Genomic DNA, 16,296 nt, shown 5'->3' with positions numbered 1-16,296 from the left:
GGAGTACGAAAATTAGAAGATACTCCACCCTATTCACCCTCAAGTGAAGAATTAGATAGCCCTAACTCATCATCAAATCCTAAAATGGGAGAGAATACACCTTTGAGTGATCTTGGGGCTCCCAAAGCCTTTAGAGCACAAAGTGGGATCCTAACTCCTACTACTCAAGCCAACAATTTCGAAATCAAGCCCAATTTAATTTCTTTAATAAAGGGGAAACAATTCTCGGGTGGAAAGTTTGAGAGTCCTTATGAACACTTAAAAGAGTTTGAGAAATATTGTGACATAATAAAGGCCAATGGAGTGACTCAAGAATATATTCGCCTCAAGATGTTTCCATTTTCACTAATTGGGAGAGGTCTAGAATGGCTAGAGAAGGAGGTGCCCCCTAACTCTCTCACAACATGGGACCAAGTGACTACGGCTTTCTTGAGGAGGTTTTATAACCATAGGAAAACCGTCGAGGCTCGGTCTTTGATTCAAGGTTTTCGCCAAAAGAGTGGTGAGTCTCTAAGTGCGGCATGGGAACGATACAAAGAACTTCAACGTCAATGCCCACACCATGGGATACCCAAGTATCAACTCATTCACACTTTATCTGGAGGTCTCACACCTCAAGGGAGAACAAGCCTAGACGCCGCGGCCGGAGGTCCGATCATGAACAAAGGAGAGGATGAAGTGGAGTGCATCATAGAGGAGGCCGCAAAGCACTATGATGATTGGTATGAAGGAGAAAGGGATGCTACTTCTAGTAAGGGTGTTTATGCATTGGAGCAAGCCAACACAATCAACAACCTCTCTGCCCAAATCTCCAAAATGACCAAGCAAATGGACGAATTGATGAAAGAAAGGTCCAATCCTCATGGAAGTACCTCCCCTTCAACCAAGGGAGGCAATGGTATGACCACTTCTTCCCCCTCTTCGTATAATAAAATGCCTCAAGGATGCATGTTTTGTTCTTATTGTGAAACCTATGATCATGATACCTCCCATTGTGTATATGCTTGTGAAGTTCAACCCCTTCCCCATGAACATGATGATAATGCGGAAGATGTCAATGCTGTGAATTTTGCACCTAGAATGGGGAATGTAGGGAACTTGAGGCCAAACTCCAATCAAATGGGGAATTGGAATCAAGGTGGAAACCGTGGTTGGAACAAAAGTGGTGGTGGTTATGATAACCAATACCATGGTGGGGGAGGCCCTTCCAATTTCAATGGAAGAGTCTACTCTAACCAAAGAGGCTATGGTAATCAAAACCAACAACCTAATTCCCGCTACTATGACCATCAAAATCAAAATTTTTGTGTTCAAGATAACATGGGAAACAATCAACAAAGCAATGTTCCCAACCAAGGCACCGGAGGCAATAGGGGTCAATATGTTTCTAACTATGCCCAAACTAATAGGCCTCCGGGTTCCCATCAACCCCAACTTCCTCCACATCAACAACCTCTTCAGCTTGAAGCCCATCCCAACTGATGGAGCGTCCTCTCCCATCAGTGGAGTGCCCGCTCCCATCAGTGGAGCGCCCGCTCTCATCGATTTTCTGGAAAAAAATTAAGCTTTTAACCCGATTTTTTTCCCCATTTCGCCATTAATCTCACTTCCTCCTCTCACTCAAACCCTAAGCTTTCTCCTCCTTCCCCCATCTCTAGAATTCCCCTTCACAAATCACCCTCACACACAATCAAAAACACTAATTTCACTCCAAAATTCACCTCAAATTTGATTTTTCCTCCTTTACAAATGAGATCGGCGAATTTCATCCGTTTGGGTCTTTGTTCTTTGATTTATTGTGAAGCAATTTGGTATGATTTTCTTACTCTAATTCACTCAATTATTGATTTTGTAAGTATAATTAGCCATATTGTTGCTTAATTTGTGAATTGAAGACTCAAATTTGTTGGATTTCATGACCACTTGCTAGTTCATGTACTACTTGTTTATGACGTTTGATTGAAGCTAAATTTGAGTAGTATGTGTTTAGTATTGTCATGTTTGGGCTACATTGCTTATTTGGATGAAGTTTGTTATGGATTTCACTTGCAATTTTTGTACTTGTATCATGGGTTAATTTTTGTTCATACTAGCATAATACTTGTTTATGATGTTAGATTTAGGCTCATTTGCAATTATTTATGCTAGTATTGTTTGATTTGATATGAAATTGGTATTTGTATGGTTTTTTGTCAAAGTGAATTATTTTGATGGAGGATTATGTTATTTGGTTGATGAATTTTGGTTTAACATGCTAAATTGGCATTTAGATGGTGTTATAATACTTCTATCACTTTGTTTTGAATATAGAAATGTTTAGAAGTGGTATTGAACCCCCTCATATGTCCTAATTTTTCCTAATTTTGCTCATTGAGTGGCTTTCATTTAACTATGTAATGCCTTTTAGCTAGTTGTTTTGATTGTGGGTGATTAAAACACTAGTGGAAAAAACGCCATCTGTAACAGGCAAAAAGGGCCCATCCGTAACGGGCAGCGTCCGTTACGTATGCGGCCGGACCGTTACGGATGGCCATTATTATTCGTAACGGGCACTGTTCGTTACGAATAATGAGTTATTCGTAACGGACATTTGAAATGTTAGTTACGAATAAGGGGTTATTCATAATGGACATTTGAAATGTCAGTTACGAATAAATCCTTTTTTGTATTAAAATAAGTCCTTATTCGTAACGGGCACCTAAAACGCCCGTTACGAATAAGTGATTATTGGTAGCTGACATCTTAAATGTCCGTTACGAATAAAGTTTTATTGTATATAATTTAACACTTATTTGTAACGGGAAACAAAAATGCCCGTTACGAATAACTGGTTATTTGTAACTGATAATTCTGCTGCCCGTTACAAATAATTATTAAATTAATAAACCTGTTACTATAAATAAGCAATTATATCGAACAATCTTTCGTAAAAATTAATACGACGTAATATAAAAACAAAAGTAGTAACACATTACAAATAAAAACTTGTATAAATTTATCCAACATATACAACAACACTAAAAATATTACTTCGTTCTACCTAAGCTAATAGTTATACATTCAATAAATATTTACTTCTAAAGTATTGCGCCCACTGTTCTCGAACCACATTCAACTCGTCAACATCATACAGGGTTGTCCTTGGACAAAAATCCTATTGAAATAAAAACATATGAAAGAGGTTACAAAATAAAAACAATCCATAATAAAAACAATCATTAGAATAAATGTGATGAACCAAATTATAGAAATAAAACTCATAATAAAGAAAAAAAACACATAACATCCCTAATTGACTTATATTTTGATTTCTATGAGTTGAAATCAATGAAAAGTGAACATTTACTCACTTTTGGGAGCGTATAGAGCCAAAAAGGCTTCAAAATTGTGCTAAGGGACTTCTATCTTTCCCATCTTTAAAGTATTGGTTCAAATTAACACAATATAACACAAAACATCCTTAATTACCTTATATTTTGGTTTCTGTGAATTGAAATCAATGAAAAGTGACCATTATCTCACTCTTGGGAGCGTATAGAGCCAAAAACGCTTCAAAATTGCCTAAGGGACTTCTACCTTTCCCATCTTTCATTTATTGGTTCAAATTAACACAATATAACACATAACATCCTTAATTACCTTATATTTTGGTTTTTATGAATTGAAATCAATGAATATTGACCATTATCTCACTTTAGGGAGCGTATAGAGCTAAAAAGGCTTCAAAATTTGCAAAAAAAACTATTAACCTCCTCTAAGACACCTTTTCACTCCAAGTGAGAAGTAACAATCTAATACATGTATCTCATAATGTAGCAGCCACATTCAACGCCTCCTTGTTGTTGAGAACACTAGTATATATAACAAATAGTTAAAAGTTTTGTTTTCAAAGTGAACAATGTATAACAATATGGGGCGAGTAGTGTATTTACCTCCATTTGTATGAATTTCAATTTTTGCCTATGTGATTTCAATTCACTCGCTGTGAGATTCGCTCGATATACTTTATAATCCCTAAAAATATAATATATATTCTAACACTTAGAACAAAATAATCTACAACACCACATACAAAAATGATATAGAAACTAGGGCATAATTTCAAGGTTGTGGCTCACGTCATCATAATTTCGGCAATTTTCAATTGTCGTGGTTTTTCTATAGGTAGCTTCATAGAGTCAAACTCATAAGCTAAACCTAATTGTAGATCGACCACCACCAGAACCCAATGACCACTACATCATTTAAGAGGACAACTCAAGTTAGAGTAATGGAAAATTGGTGAAAAACATATCATTTATATGATTAAGTTTAGTGGCAGTATAAAAAACATATTTCGAACCTTGCAACATATGGAGCCACGATGAATTTGCAACGTTTACCCGTCTTTCTTACTTCATGCAAAAATGTATTCTTCACATATGTATAAGTTTCAAGGTAATCATTCTCAATTGAAGATTCAGAAATGAGTTGAGGACAAAAGAATATGATCTCAGTCTTGTTGAAAAGGTCGATGATGTTGTCTACTAAATACCTACATGATAAAGTCATAGAAAACAAAAAATTCAGCATTATAGCAATAAAAATATTACTATAGTGAATATAAGAACCAAAGTAAAGGAAGATTAAGTAACCTACATGATTTAAACATGAATCAATGAAACATTAGCCCACGATCCTCTTAGAAATTCACGTACATCGGTAGTGGTTACCCAAATATGTTTGTCGTTATCAAAATTAAACATTGAGGCCTTTAAAAGTACCGATGCTGTATCATACTTTGCATCATCAGAATTCATTAACCAATACAACAACTCACACCCCTCGCCAAAAGTATCGACAATTTTATCTTCAAGTGGTAGGAATTTTGTGGGTTTGATGGTAGATTGCCTTGATTTCACACCACAACTATCGTCCCCTTCTTTGCTTTGGCGAGATCTATGCTTCTTTTTGGGCGATGGTAAAACCTTTACAAATAGGTGAACATTAGTCTAGATAAAATATACAAAAATGATGGGATTTAATGTTAATAGTAGGAGAATATACCTCTTCTTCAAAAAAAAACATGTGTATAGGCCATAGTACAAAGGAAGACTTGGATTTTCCCAACTTAGTCACACCATCGGGAGACGGTACTGGTATATCGAGGAGGGCACAGTCGGGATAAGGGTTGTCCACACTAACCCTGTAATGATCAAGTAACATCTTAAGGTTGTGAGTAACTTCACCGATAACAGGATATACCGTTCCATCTGCCACAACCACTAAATTTTTATTGTACTCATCTTTCAATGCTAGGCAACATTTAGTGGCTACCTACATATTACAAAAAACTCGATCAATATTATACATGTTAGCCATGTAAAGTCATATCTTTAGTATTAGTTAATAAGACATATACCTCTATTACACGAGGGCTTTGTGTTCCCTCCATGTTCGTCATCACTTGCATTCATTGAAATGCCTCCACGTCACCGGTCATCTGTGGTAGTAAATTGGCGAGATAAGCTTTCACCTCCATTGCCACCCGTTGTTCCAACCTCTCTTCGATCCTCTCTTCAATCCTATCTTGAAGCTTCTCTTCAACCTTTTCTTCTAGCCTCGCCTCAAATTCTTGAGTTAGGGTAGCTTTCATTGATTCTAACTCTTCTAATGAGCATCCACCTTGGCTGGATGATTTACCCTTCTGTATCCCTTCCCAAATACTTGTGTGTGACTAACTCCAACCCCACACCTTCCTAGTGCTTTTATATGCCCACGGTGATCCTTTTTTCCTAAAGCCTTGTCGAGGGCATCCATACCAATACCATCACTTGAATTGTTTCCTTCATCATTCTTTTGCAAGTTTTCCAACTATTAAAAAAAACATATATAAGATATGGCAGAACAAGAACCTGAATTGAAAAAAATGATATGCATAAATAGACTTGATCAGCATAGAAGTGAACCTGAATTGATCAGCATATAAAGAAATTTGCATAGAACTAACCAGAACTAATCAGCATATACAACATAGAACAATGATGGAAGTGAACATGATAACTGGCGAGGACTCGAACAATAAACAAAAAAGGCCTGAACTGAACTGATCAGAACTAATCGGAAGTGATCGGAACTGAAATTTCAGAACTGATCGGAACTAAAATTTCAGAACTGATCGAAACTGATCAAAACTGAAATTTCAGAACTGATCAGAACTGAAATTTATGAAATTTTAGAACTGAAATTTTAGAATTGATCGGAACTGAAATTTCAGAACTGATCGAACTGAAATTTCAAAACTGATCGGAACTGATCAGAACTGAAATTTTAGAACTGGTCAAAACTGAAATTTCAGAACTGATCAGAATTGATCAAAACAGATCAAAACTGAAATTTCAGAACTGATCGGAACTGAAATTTCAGAACTGATCGGAACTGAAATTTCAGAACTGATCGAAACTGAAATTTCAAAATGAATCGGAACTGATCAGAACTGAAATTTCAGAACTGATCGAAACTGAAATTTCAGAACTGATCAGAACTGAAATTTCAGAACTGATCAGATCTGAAATTTCAGAATTAATCGGAAGTGATCGGAACTGAAATTACAGAACTGATCGGAACTGATCGATACTGATCAGAACTAAAATTTCAGAACTGATCAAAACTAAAATTTCAGAACAGATCAGAACTGAAATTTCAGAACTGATCGGAACTGAAATTTCATAATTGATCTGAACTGATCAGAACTGATCGGAACAAATCGAAACTATACTTTCATTCTTCAATTTATCTAGATGGTTATGGTATTAATCAAAATCTTGAATTCAATGAGGCATTGATTGCTACTTAACCTAACGAGACCAAAGAACATGTGATGGACCCTGGCCCAGGCCCACTGATTCCACACATCCGAACCTATGCACGGAGGAAGCCCAAGGGGCAGTAGGGTCACAACGGTCCCAACAACAACTAAGCAAGCAACAACAATCAAGGCTATCTTTATTGCATAAATTACTTAACCATGCATATAGAAAAAGGCAAGGACAAATTCTCTTAGCTATCTTAATTATTTAATATCATCAGGAGTTCAGGACACTTCTGATGAAAAGCAAAATTTAAAACAGAGGTAAGCATCTAAATCAAATGTCCAATAATAACTTAGCCCGCAGAGGTAAGCATCTAAATCACCCTGTCCTCGAAACAAATGGTGAAACTTAACTTCAACAATCAGTTCACAACTGCAATGTCAGAAACCCCTTCTCTCTACTCTCCTCAAGCTCGCTCATTACCCTTACAACCTTACCATAACAGAACTAGCTAGTTATCAGCATACCAGCAGGCCCATATAGACCTCCCTAAACTAGCAAACTGCGGTATACTTTCCATGGCAATTTCAGGCACATTGGTCATCCATCAATAGCGAGTCTATTAACACATTAAAATCTTGTGAAGAATAGTCCAAACTAGCACGTAAAAATCTAGAAAAACAAATATCATCAAACAAAACAGCATGAGCCAACTAGACCAGCACTATAATATACCCCATGTTTGAAGTGTCATGTTTAAACCCTTAATGTGGCTAAGCTGATTAATTAATACAAGAAATATAAAATAAGTAGATAATGAACAATTTGTGCAGGAGTTCAAGTGAATCATTTACTTACACTTAAGTACGACTGCATGGTGATAAAGAAGGAATCATATATGGTAGTTTTGTGTTATTTCAATGTATAAGATTGCAAGTTTCTGTTCTTCCTACTTTTTCTTTCTCTCAGGATTCCTACAAGAGCTTTGCAACAACAGATGCGTTGGCATCAATGTCTACTATGAGAATCCACAAGTCAGAAGTTCAGCATCACCCATTCACCCTTCCAGCTAAATGACATACTAAATATTAACACCATCACAAATCCACAAGTCCTTGCCTTTTTCTGTATGCATGGTTAACAACAACTAAGGAAGCAACAACTAATCAGAACTGAAATTTCAGAACTAATCGGAACTGTTCAGAACTGATCAGAACGAATAGGAACTGATCAGAACTGAAATTTTAGAACTTATCGGAACGGATCAGAACTGTAATTTCATAACTGATCGGAACTGATCAGATTTGTAATTTCAGAACTGATCGGAACTGATCAGAACTGTAATTTCAGAACTGATCAGAACGGATTAGAACTGATCGAAACTGATCAGAACTAATCGAAAAAGGCCTAAAATTTAGCAAATCCCATTAAACAACGCAGGAAGCAGGATATGAGCAATAAACAGAAAAGGCCTCCCATTAAACAACGCAGGAAATGAGCAATAAATAGAAAAGGCCTGATCGAAACTAATCAACTCAAAAGTATAAACAAGTAACTGAAAAAAAAACTATACTTGGTTACTTAGAACAACACTTACAATAGCATTGGCTATTTGCTGGGTGTCGGCATTCTTCGGGTCTATAGCCCACGATCCATCTGCATTACGAGTCTGACGGGCCAAAATCTAATAAAGAGACCAATGCTTATTATTCTTTGCATTTTCCTTGCCTTTTTCACTCAGAGCCTATTACAAAATGAATAGCTATTGTAAGTAGTATTGTAGTTGAAATAAAGTATTTATGTGAAAAATACTTTCATAATATCTTACACACGTTAAATTCATCTGTATTGCAATATGTCTCAAACTCTTTCCATTGCTCTTCTATGATGTAACCTTCATAAAGCTCGCAGGGCTTAATGTTTGCACTTGGTGAGTTAGGCGGAGGTGCAGTTTCCTTATAGTAATGAATCGTGAAACTAACCAAGACTTGTGCTTCCTAAATCTAGCACTAACAGCTTCGTAGAACTTCTTCTCTTTACTACCCTTGGGATCATCAATGTGGAACTTCCGCTGCGAAATTAGAGAATTTTAATATTCATAATTAATTATAAGTATTATTAAATTTAGAGTAATAAACCATATTTATATCGTAATTACCTTACTCTCCTCCCACAAGTTTTGCTTTTGAACTTTATCATACTTCGAATATCCCTTCACATTAATGCTAACTCTTTGAGCATAATTACCAATTTGCTTCCCATAAGCAGATTCCCACTTTCCAATAGGCATGTCAAACTCATCAAATTCGAGGAACATGGGTGTAGTTGTTTGGACTGCTCTAGACGAGCCTCGTCCCTTTTTTGTAGAAGATTTTACTTGGGAAGTGGAGACATCCATGTCAACAGATTGTTCCTGTCCATCATGATCATCTATGTTTTATTCCATTGTAGTATGCCTACACCTACACAAAGAATGAAATTAATAAGAATTAGAATCAAAATCATAACAATAAAATCATATAAATGTAAATACTATACAATAAAGAAATTAATTATTTAGATATATACCAATTTAATAAATTCAGTATTTATTGCAAAAAAATACTATTGTTAAAGGAATATAATAACAAAAACCTTGGTTGTAGTTATAGGAACCACTAAACTCACGATCATACTCTACATCATCAACAATATCTTCCCCTTCTTGTAGAAATTGCACTCCCATTGTTATAGGCGGGATGTCATCAAATTGGTCATACTCTTCTTCATCCACGACATCTTCCACACCCACAATTTTTCTCTTTCCTTCAACTACAACACGCCATTGCAGATCTATATTATCCTTGATGTAGAATACTTGTTTAGATTGTGAAGCTAATACAAAAGGCTCTTCACCATCAATGTATCGACTAGAGTCAACCACGGTGAATCCAAATAACTCATCAGTTTTCATACCACGACGGTTATCAGCCCATGTACAACGAAATAAAGGAATTGTGAAATCAACATAATCCAACTCCCAGATTTCTTGAATGACACCGTAATATGCCTATGTAGCTTCAACTGGCCTTGTATCCCTAGAACTTGAGTATTCAGTAGAAGATGCAACCACGACAACACCACTATTTTGTTGCACACTTTTTTCATCTTGACGACAAGTGGCAAAAGTAAATCCATTGATTTCGTAACCCTCATAAGTATAAACAAGTGGTTGTGGACCTCGTGAAAGCCATTTGATCGTTTCAGAAAATTTCTCATCTCTACTCAATTCAAGCTTCACTTGGCCTTCAAACCACTCAACAAAGTGGAGATTATGCTCCTGCATCAACGCAAAGGAGCTGATCCTGGGATTGTGAATTTTCAACTCATGAAGATGTTTTTCAATATATGGATGAACTGCAGATAGGTTTTGTAGCACAAATCGGTGGGCTTTCTTATATCGATTAAGTGGAGGTTTAACCAATTTCCGACCTACTGTACCCTTTCCTTGAAGTCTTCCCTCGTTAAGAGAAGTCGGAATCCCAATTTCTTTAGCCTTAGCTAAAAACACTGAACAATAGTTCCCTGCTTCCTCTGCTATGACCCCTTTAACGATGCTCCCTTCAGGATTTTCCCTGTTCTTTGCCTTATCTGCCAAAGTACCCATTTGCCTCTCATAAGGGTACATCAAACGCATAAATACAGGACCACACTCCTTTACCTCACGAGGCAAATGAGTAACAAGGTGAGTCATTATGTCAAAAAAGGAAGGAGGAAAATACATCTCGAATTTGCATAATGTTTCAACAATATCATATTCCATATCGTCGAGTGTTTTTGTATCTATCACCTTACTGCAAATTGCATTGAAAAACAAGCAAATCTTCACAATATCATGCCTAACATGTTTTGACAAAAGGCCTCGGAGTGCAATTGGCATGAACACTTGCATCATGACATGACAATCATGGGACTTCATACCTACAACTTTCTTATCAGTAGTAGAAACAAAACGCCTTATGTTCCACGAATACCCTGTCGGCGCCTTGTTTCCTTTCACTCACAAAAGATCCTTTTTTCTTCTCTAGACAATGTATAACACGCATGGGGCAAAAATGCTTTTTTCGTTGCTTCATTATCCTCAAGCCATAACTTAGGTCGAATTTTGGCTCCCTTCATGTCTCTACGCACATTATCACCATTCTTTGTCTTCCCTTTGATATTCAACAAAGTCCCAATTAGTCCCTCGCAAACATTTTTTTCAATGCACATAACATCAGGACAATGTCGAACCGACAAGTGCTTCCAGTAAGGCAGATCCCACGACTTAGACACTTTTTTCCACAACACACCCTTCTTCGGTTTATCTCTGTGCATCTTACCGAAGATTGTCTTAACATTTTTAATTTCCTCATACACTTCAATTCCTATCAATGGCTCACGACTCACTCCCTTCTCAACATGCCCGCTGAATTGTTGTCTCATCTTCCTGTATGGGTGATTTTCACGAAGTGATCGTCTGGTATGCATGTACACGTTCTTCCCCCAATGCGTCAAGCATGTAATTTGCATGTCATCCTCACAAATAGGGCATAGTTTTTCTCCTCTGACTTTGTACCTGACAAATTTCCATATGCAGGAAAGTCATTTATGGTACAAAACACCATGGCTCTTAATCTAAAATTTGTACCCGAAGGAGCATCAAATGTCACAACACCTTCATCCCACAATAGTTTCAAATCGTCAATAAGGGGCTCCAAATAAACATCTTTCTCATGGCTAGGTTGTTTAGGACCTGGGATTAGAAGTGATAACATGATGTACTTGCGCTTCATGCACAACCAAGGAAGTAGGTTGTATATTGACAAAAGAACAGGACATGTACTATGTTGGCTACTAAGAGTGCTAAATGGATTCATCCCATCCGTACTTAATGCTAGTCTTATGTTCCTTGGCTCCTTCCCGAATTCTAGAAATGTCTTGTCAATGTCTTTCCATTGCAACGAAAAAACTGGGTGTCTGATCAACCCATCCTTCTTCCTCTAATTTTCATGCCACACCAACTTCTTTGCTTCATCCTTAACTGAGAACAGGCGCTTCAACCTTGGTATTATAGGAAGATACCATACTACCTTAGCTGGTGGCCACTTCAAGGGATCCTTATTTAATCCCTCTCGCTTGTATCGTGACACACCACACTTTGGGCAAGCATCCAATTTTGCATTCTCCTTTCAATATAGCACACAATCATTAGGACATGCATGAATCTTGGTGTACTCTAAACCCAATGGACACATCAACTTCTTCGCATAGTAAGTCGACTTAGGAATGTCATTTCCTTCTGGAAACATATCAGAGAGAGTTTCCAACAACAAAGTGAAACTAGTGTTGGTCCACCCGCTCTTTGCTTTCAAGTTATATAAAGTTAAAATCCCTGAAAGCTTGGAATACTTAGAACAACCAGGATACAACGGTGTCTCAGTTGCTTTCGTCACATTCTCATATATATGAGAATCTTCATTAACATGATCTCCTAACTCGTCTATCATCTCTCCTATCTTGTCTTCCTCCATGTCATCATTAAAACCCACTTCATTATCATCAAAACCATTCGGCTCTCTCTCATCAGCTTCATTGCCGTTAATAGAAGAAGAATTATCCGTGGGAGGAAATTTTTCACGATGCCAATACCAAATACTGTAGTATGGCATAAACCCACGAATAATCAAATGGTCCTCTATTTTCTTAATGTCTTCCCACCTCTTCACATTGTTACAATCACGACAAGGGCAGAAAATAGGTCTTGCTTTGGTTAGCCTTTATTCAACGAGAGTAATCCATTGGTGTTGCACTGCGATTCTATAGAACTCGTTGACCCCGGCTAAGTATTCTGGTGTGGTTTGAGAACCATTATACATCCAACAACGGTCCATTTCTAAAAATGTATGATTAAAACCCAAGAAACAAATTATATTCAACAGCACATGTCAACACATTCCAAATGCATGATTCCAAAGGTCCTTATCGCTCCAACCTAACCCATCCTTGGATGTGTATTCTCACTAGCAAATGGTTGACCATTTTTCGGCCCTAAGGAAATTTCGGCAGCATTTCCCTATGGTTCTCAAAGTACACGATGTAATTAATTTCTTAATTACATATGTACCCCGAGAACACATTAGCGAATGCTAACCCAAAATTACCTTTACTTCCGAAAAACAAGCAACCATTTACATCATAAGTGAGAATACAATTCCAAGAACAGTCCCAAACGGGGACTATTCAAGATTTACTCCTAATGAGTAAATCTTGAACAGGTATCTAGGCATATGAAGATGTAATGCATAATAAATATTAACGCATTCAAGATCTATCATGTCAAATTAAAGTAACCAAACACATAAACATGAGTTATTTACCTAACAAAGAAAATTTGATATTTGATGCAAATAAATTATGCACATACAATAAAATAGACCAACCAATGAAACTATACACTAAAAGTATCCATATAAAGTACAACATACTTCAAAATTTCCAAATACGAGAAAAATATTCACCTCTACCACTAATTCTTAGGAATTTGTCACATAAATATCATTTCCTATCCTCTTACATAGTAACACTAATTCTTCATTTAACACACCCAATTAACACACTCATTCTTCATCATCACTTGGATGTAAAATTTCTACGCTAATCACATTATCTAATACACAATCAATCTTAGTTTCATTTCAGGTTCAGCTAAACAAATCATCGTTAAAAGTTTAAGACAAAACAATTTCAATCAACAAAATACACTACACCACATCAAAAATGCCGAAAATTAAGACTAAAATCAGACCTTGCTATGCTGATAAAGGCGTCGGAGCTTGTCCTGACCTCACTAAACTGGCTATCCAAGATTCATTACTACCACACGGTTCCTGTAGACAATACTCTGATTATTTCAATGTTTTCCGCATCACTCTCCCTAATTATAGCAAAAACAATGAATTGAAAACTAAAACTTCATGTTAAAAAAAGAACAGAAATAATAAAAAAAATTAATTAAAATATTCAACTGAAAAAAATCAAAAAATGATTGAACTGAAAAAAAATTCAACTGTTCTTCACTTCACTACCAAAAAAATTATATGAAAACCTTAATAGATTTAATTTTTCTAAAAATTAATGCTAACAAAAAAAATAAAACTTATTACTTTGAGTAAAGTAAACTTATTACCTTGAGTTCTTCACATGGCCGCCGGAAAAAACCGCAAGAAACCACCACCCACCGGAGTTGCGAGGGGGAAACAAGGAACTTGTGAGGGAGAAAGGGTTCAGGATAACCCCTACTGCAATGAAAGATTAGAACTTGATTAGTTGAATTCGAAAGAGCAATGAAAGATTAGAACTTTAGAGAAAAATTGTGGGAGATTTTGTTAGTAGGATTATCCAACATATTTAAATTTGAGAAAAATTGTGAATTGATATTGCTAAAATGATTTGAAGGCCAAAAATAGTAAGCTACAAGATTCTAGCTACTAATGCTTTCAAATTTATGAATTGATTATACTACTTTAAAGAACATTAAAAAAAAATCCAACTACAAACATTCCTCAAACTAACCAGAAAATTTAGCCTCAACCAAAGAATGAATCTGAACATACAATTCTAACCAAAGAATTCACATATACATATATTTAGCAAATATCTTATTAACACATTAACCTTAAAATTTTAGATAATACTTCAGTAAAATTTACAATAATTAAAATTCCATTTCATGAACACATTTTGAAGGATTTCAAGTATTTTCAAGTTCTATAATTATTAAACTCATTTCGCAGACTAACAAGCAAAAAATATACTACTAATCAACGCTCCAGCTAAATAGGAACAATAAAATTTCATAGCATTGTAGCCACCAGTAGCAGGTTGTGTTAAAGTTAATACTAATGCTGGTCAGGTAGGCAATTTAGGTTCGGGGCTAGGGGTTGTGGTCCATGGTGAAGATGGGAAAGTGCGAGCTTGCGTGGTGTCACAATCAATTGACAGATGGGACCCCTATATTGCTGAAGCAAAAGCAGTGCTATGTGGTTTGGAGCTTGCTTGGAGTAAGGGATATCGCAAAGTTCAAGTTGACAGTGATTGCTTAGTGGTTATTAGAATGCTGCATGATCAGATGAAAGGCTTCAGTGCTGTCCATTTAGTCATTGATGATATTTTGCTTTTTAGTAGTAAGTTTGATTATGTTAGCTGGGAATTTGTGAAAAGGGGGGGGGGGGGGTAATGGAGTTGCTCACACTTTAGCACATTATCAGCCTTGGCAGGTTGGTCTTCGTGTTTGGGATGATGTTATCCCTTCTTGTATTGTATTGTAAGATATCAATGACCATATATTTGGTACAATAATATCAAGTATCTAAACAAGTCCGAATCAATGTCTCAGGTATAATAAGAAGGTTGCCTATTAATTTAGTTTGATGGTTCTAGGGGCACCACAATGAATCCAGGAAAAGCAAAGTCAAAAATAGTTCCCATATTGCTTATTATGGTATAGACAGCAGTCAGAATCCATTAAGAATTTGACCATGGACTTTTGAACACATAAGATGGAAAACTTGATGCGGAAGATGTTAAATACTTATAGGTTAAGTATGCGACTTTTTTAGGAGATTGTTGAGTTAACATGATTCACAGGACATGATAATCAGACACTCTGAGAACAATAATTGCCACATTGGCCCTCATTCGCAAATATGAGCTCAAAATCACAAATTCAGAAGTACAAAAGGTTTTAAAGCCAAGAAAAGTTGTCGCACAAATTAGCTTAACTAAGATACATTACATAGAGTAGCCAAGAAATAAACTTGAACAAGTAAAAATTCGTAGATACTTCTACACAAAAACAGTTGTCCAGAAGCACACAAAACAAGCTACAAAGTACTAACTACCTAAGAGGTACACCAACGCTGAGAAACAAATAGTATAAAGCTTAACACAATTGAAGCTAGAATATAATTAGTTAGCTCAAACAAACATCATACAAGCTCCCCACACGAAACCAAACATCAAAAAAAAAAAAAAATCATGGCATTGTAGCTATAATCCCAACAATACGGTTTCAGTTCTAAACAATTAAAGCTAAAATTAAAATTCAAGAACATGTAAATGAAATTGATAGAAATTCAGAAAATTACCTGTGACATTTCAAGCCAACTGTCTTCAATTTAGGGCATCCAACATCAGCATCAATTTTCACCGCCCTAACCAAAGCTTCTCCAATTTCCACCACCCAACAAACCACCACCCACCGGAATTCCTCTGATAACCCCTACTGCTGGCAGCCTCCAATTTCCGTCACACATAGGCCCAACAATCCCAACACCAGCGACGGACAAAGCGAGAAAGAGAGGACCAGCGAAGATCGATCCTAGCTGAGATTGCGCTTCAATGGGGAACAGGGAGAAAGAGACGAAAAGGCGAGAGAAGGGACGGCGACGGAGAAGGCACCGGAGAAGAGATTGCGCTTCAATGG

General features: G+C 36.5%; 1 non-coding gene across 1 annotated transcript; it reads right to left on the bottom strand.

Moving 5' to 3' along the window:
* Positions 1-463: 463 nt before the first annotated feature.
* Positions 464-569, bottom strand: LOC145607964 (small nucleolar RNA R71). Its single transcript, XR_014105675.1, has one exon. It is a non-coding gene; the product is annotated as a small nucleolar RNA R71 (small nucleolar RNA).
* Between the last annotated feature and the right edge of the window lie 15,727 nt (positions 570-16,296).

This window comes from Chenopodium album, chromosome 2 (genome assembly GCF_948465745.1).
Source record: "Chenopodium album chromosome 2, dcCheAlbu1.1, whole genome shotgun sequence".
In the NCBI taxonomy this organism is placed as follows: Eukaryota; Viridiplantae; Streptophyta; class Magnoliopsida; order Caryophyllales; family Amaranthaceae; genus Chenopodium; species Chenopodium album.
This window is presented reverse-complemented; position numbering and strand designations above follow the sequence as displayed.